Here is a 5,982-nt window from a genome sequence, read left to right as displayed (position 1 = left end):
CATTTCTTATAGCAACTTATTCATATTTATCTTCAATTCTTCCATCTTATAATCCATGCCATCAATTTTAGCGTCCATGCCATTCACCTTAGCTTCCATGCCATCCATCTTAGCTTCTACACCTTTCTTTAAACCATCCATCTTAGCTTCTACATCTTTCCTTAAACCATCCATTTTAGATTCTGTTGCTTTTTGTGCAAGTGACACTCGTTGCACTTGTTCTTGTAATTTTGATATATCATATAGCATTTCTTCTTCTTCTTCATGAGTCATGCTAGAGATTTCAGGTTCCTTACTAGGTGTTTTCATTTTCTTTCCTCGGGGCATTAGTTACCGATAATAATGCTCTATTATGCCCTTTGAATTCCTTCAAAATAAATTTTCAAACCAAGCTTAAGCAAAAATTTAAGAAAATCTACACACCTTTTTTCACTTTGTAGGAGCTCAATATTTCCTCTAATGTATCTCTGCACTTTTCGATCATCTATTCTGAATTTGTGACCTACAGTAGCCCTCTGTGTCCTCTTTCTAATGCCACAAGTCTGACCCAAATTGGATTCTCCAAGGAAGAGTTATGCGAAATCTCCCACAATGACTTGATTATAGACTAGTTCAGTAGAGCAAACTTGTACGACGTGCCACGAGTCACTGTTTCGATCTTTGGATCTGAAAAATGCATAAAAGAAACTACAGCCCGTCCTATTTTTGTAACTTCTTACGAAATTTCAATCCGATCCCCAGAGAGAAAGTTATGAGGATTTTCCCCAGGTCACCTGTTTTGAATGTAATTCAAGAGTCTGCAAAAAGACCAACTTCCTCAGATGATATCTCCACAAATATCACGCGAAAAGCTCTGAAATTCGGACCCAAGGTTCAATGCAATTTCTTCTCAAATGGGTTTTTTTTGCAACTTCTGAAACGTCACAGAAAAATGTTATAGCGAAAATTCCACGATGACCTGTTTAGAGCAGCGAAACCCTAGAATCCAAAGCTCTGATACCAAATGTTATGAAACCAGCTCAAGAAAAGATAGAAAAGATAGATCAACGCCTTAGAATTCAGCCTCTTCGAGGGGGCAACCTCCTTTACATTACATAAATGAACAATTCTTCGATGATTCAAATGATAAAACTCCTTTCTATATATAGGAGTCTAAGGAGTCACAATATAATCCAACCGACCTAAAAATAATAATATAAAGCCACAAAAATAACAATAGAGGGATTCAATGGGGCACAGAAATAACAATATGGGGGCAATAGGGGCACGACAATATAAATAAGGGGTATAACTACAATAGTAATGGGGTAATCACTAGTATTATAGCGACCCAACACCAACCCCATCTCCACAGAATGAAAAATGCAAAAACATCTTCTACATATAGGAAGAGGCATCATCCAGCTCCGCACCCGCCTACAACACATGAGGATGGAATAAACCATATTTTCACCCCTCCACTTTACCATGTGCTATATGTGATGACCCTACCGATCCGCTAGAATGGTGCCCAAAATTATGGACATGATACCAAGTCCGAACCAACACCCTGAAGGACCCAAGAAAGAGGTCAAGGCATCAATACCACGTATGCACTATATGCGGGGAGAGAAATCATAAAAGAAGGTTCCCTCACCTTTGTCAATTTCTCAGAACAAGTAATTACATACGTAACTTCGTAAAGGCAAATCCCTATCTATTGGACTCAAATACGAAATCCACAAAACCCACAGAACCCACCCCCCAACCCGACAAAGAAGGAACCCTAGATATCCTATTTTTGTTTAAGGAGAAAATATGGCTAGGCCCTCACGATTTCACCCCCCATCACCATCACTAGGCTAGACCAGGCCAAAAGAAATAAAAAAATACATGGCAAATAAATTCTCCCATTACATGTGCATTATGTGACAAATCCAATCATTTGATCAATAAATGCTACAAATTGAATAGATTCAATGATATCTTCCACTTAGTAGACCAGATCCCCTATAAGAACCTCTCAAACCAAGAAAGCATTATGCTGTGTTATTGTCTCATATGCTCTCAATTCCACCACACAAATAATTTTCAATACCTTACACGGTTCTGTGCAGCAAGTGTTGGGTAAGGAATCCCCCCAAAGGCATTTTTTGGGGCACAAAGCCCAAGCTTTGACCCAATATTGTTGTAAAGACTCTGTGAATTGCAGGCGCGGAGCACAGAATGTATGATAGAGTCATAGGGTTGTCCGGCCAATTCTTTTAATGTAATGTCGGCCTACCCATGGTCCACGGACCATGGGATTGTATAAATAGAGAGAGGCTCTAAGTGTAAAATATAACTAAGGAAGCATAGCGAAGTAGAAGAGAAGAGCAAGAGTCTAAGTGTCTAAGTGTCTCTTGGGTCGTAGGGTAGGAGAAGGCTCTGCAGCTGAGTGTGCAGAGGCTTACTAGTCCGCAGCTGAGTTCGCAGATCCCTGCAGCTAAGTGCTCATGGTGGAGTTGAGTCTGTAACTGAGGAAGAAATAATAAAGAGAAGTTTTCTCATAATTTGGTGTATTTGTTCTTGGGTTAATGCATGTTTGATATAAATTGCAAATATACTCTTTATTTACTGCGCGCATCTATATGAATAATTTATGTTGTTAAGTATAACTTAAGGCACGCAAGCAAGCTAAAATAATCAACTAATATTGGCATACTAGTAAGGACTTGGGTAATAACAGCATTCGGTCCTCGAGTAGGGTTGCGCGAAGGAAGAATCTCAAGTTGCGAGGTACAAGAAAGTGCGCATAGTGAAATGTGTGCAAGGTTAAACTGCAGACCACTTGAACTCATCAGACATCTCCAGGGTGTGGAAACCTAGTTCTAGCACCCTCCCATACTACTTTGGGTGAGACCTCAGTCTGCGCTCCGTGGACTATTGCCGAAAGGGCCAATAGTATCGGGATTTGTTTGTCTAAATCACCTCTGAACCTGGGTCAGGCCCCAACAAGCCAACAAATGGTTTTGTTGCCAAGACTGGGATCTGCATAAGAGATGTCTGATGTCGTGTCACTGGAATCCAACAAAGAAAGAAATTGAAGAGTGGCTGGACAGAAATATTCATGATTTCGTGGTGCAGGAAAACAAGAATCCATGATTATTGAAGGAACAATGGTTAGAGCACTACTTATATATAGAAATCCACGAAATTTTCTTTGCGTCCTTCCCCTCTGAGTTATATGAGTGGATCGCGAATCTAGAAAACAGTCAAGGAAGGTGTAGGCTCGAAAAATCTATTGTGTGGACTCCATAGTTGTTGCGCAAACTAGAAGCATCAAAAGATAAGATCATGTGCACTATGGACCATTGGCTTGATTGAATTATAGGAGGGTTTATCACAGAGTTCGCGGTAGATACTTCAGTCAGCTACAGCGAGGCAGAACGACGCTTCCTCAAAGGACCGCAAGCTAAGTACGTTAAATGTTTGAACACTTGGATTAAAATGTTATTGTGTGAAAAGCGGGTTATGCGAATAAATTGATGTTTGGGTCTATGCAAAGTGGGAGGATCTATAGAAATGAACGTAACGTAGAGATAGAAACTAGCCCCTTGATTTCGCCTCGGTGAGAAAGCAAGGAAGAGCTCGTGAAAGTTTCACCAAGAAGTGTGATCAGTTTGATAAGGCAGTGAATTCCATGCATACCACCCCCACCTACACCACGACTAGCTTCACCATCTTCATCCCCATCTCTGCCCACACCACCTCCGCCACCACCACAGTTCAATATGGCGAGCACGATAAAGTTGTCAGTGTTCAAAGGAGTAGGGAAAGAAGATCCGGACCAATTTTGGTTCATGGTAAAGGCTTTATGGGAAGTGAAAGGAGTCACAGATGACTACATAATGAAGGCAATGCTAGTAAGTGTGTTGCAGGATCGCGCACTGACGTGGCACATTAAGCATTCCAATGACAATCCAAATGCAGGGATCACAAATATCCAAGCTGCACTAAACAGAGAATTTAGTAGGCCAAAATTAGAGACACTCAATTATCGGTTTTAAGGAAATCATGATGCCTCCAGGTGAGACCCCCTGGGAGCTGGATCAAAGACTGAAGGGTATGATTCGGGAAGCCAACATGACCTTGTCAGATAGGCAACACCACACATGGTTTTTAGCGTCATTAACACCACATGTAAGGACCGAATTGTCACAACATAAGCTATCCACTCAGGATGAAGCTTTGGAGATAGAAATGAGACTGCACGAGACCCCGATACAAGATCCTAACCTAGGAGTCCAACAGATCCATGTGCAGTTGAAAAACCTGTGTCTGGAGATGTAGAGTTTAAAACAAGACAGGACAACTCGCCTAGAAGCATGTGAGGAGGTATGGTGCATAAAGTGCAAAGGCCAGGGACATGGCAAGGACCATTGTCCAGTCTTCACAAACTACCTAGCAGGAGGAGGGCCAATGCCATTGAGACCAGAGGCAAAAGCAGGACCGAGCGCGGTGCTTGCATTATGGTGTGCAATTTGTCAGATAGGAAGGAAGCATGCTACAGATAACTGCCACCTATTACAAAAGTATAAATAGACGTCCCAGCAGTTGTTATGTAATTTCTGCAGATCAGTAGGCCATGATGAGTGCACCTGTAGAAGTTATGAACTGATGATGGATCAAACTCCTACCTATAGAGTTCAGACTGAAACGCGAGCCCTCAATCAAAATGCAGGGATGGTGCGCACTGGATTTCAGGGGCGCGGATGAGGTTGAGGTGGAATGGGACTAGGAAGGGGTAGCAGACAACTAATTTATTAAAATTGTGGAGGGCCAGGGCATTATGCCTGCAATTTTACAAATCTGATGAAAGCATCATGTTTATATTGTACCCAGTTTGATCATGAGATGGAGGACTGCCCCACACTGATAACAAAGTTGCGTGATAAAGGAACACTCTAGCCTCCCCCGACTCAAAACCTGCAAATGATGAGGTCTGAGCCACGCGAGGAGGACCTGAATGTAAACATCGTGCTCTGAAGCAGTATCACGATAGGAGATGACAAGGACAAGCAGCCCAAAGAGAGTGCCTGGGTTTGCAAGGCTCCAAAAAAGGAACCAAAGTTTGATTTGGAGCGCACGAAGGAGACATTCATGGAAGCTAAGAAGAGCTTCACGGAGGCCTCCACTTCAGGTAGTAAATACAAACTAGAACCAGAGATGGACCCATCAATGCTCACTACCTTTCTGGAGACATGCATGAAGCTGCTGCGTGACAACAAAGCAGTGAAGAGGCTGCAAGAACTCATCACTAGATGTGATGGATTAGGGGAACTGCGCGTAGTCCGGAAGCTCGGGAAACACATAATGCAAATAGGAAGGGAGATGAGATTGAATGGACAAATCGGGGAATATGAAATGGATCAAGTGATTTTGGATCTAGGATTGGACGTGAACATCCTGCCAACGCAGACATGGGAACGCATTGGCAGGCTCGCATTACAATGGTATCCTATTCAATTATGAATGGCGAACTAGAAAAATATCCTACCGATGGGAAGATTGTAGGGAATAATGTTAGATATTGAAGGTGCGAGCGTGCTTGTAGATTTTGAAGTGATAGAGATTATTAATGACAAAAATCCCTATCCCATGCTATTGGGGATAGATTGGACCACTGACATGAATGGAGAATCTAAAGAAGCACAAGATGATTTTTGAGAAAAAGTCACTACGCGTAGTGGCACCTTTAGACCCTGTGGAAGGATCGCGCTACACAGAGCTAGTGCACGATGACGAGAGCGAGAATGATCTAGACTATACCTACAAGATAACTGCATCGAAGCAGGACTAGGTGAATCCAACAGCGGATGGAAGGATTTCGTGGGAGCTCGAAATATCTTGCACCTCAGATTTGGACGAGGAAATAGAATGATAGCAGAACCGGTTACACGAGGTAACCATGCTCAACTGCAACACAATGATGAGGTCACTACACTGCATGACAAAATAGGT

The sequence above is a fragment of the Pinus tabuliformis genome, chromosome 1_2 (assembly GCF_031772625.1).
Source record: "Pinus tabuliformis cultivar Carrire ecotype Pingquan chromosome 1_2, CPIR1, whole genome shotgun sequence".
NCBI classification, from domain to species: Eukaryota; Viridiplantae; Streptophyta; class Pinopsida; order Pinales; family Pinaceae; genus Pinus; species Pinus tabuliformis.
Note: the sequence above shows the minus strand (reverse complement) of the source record.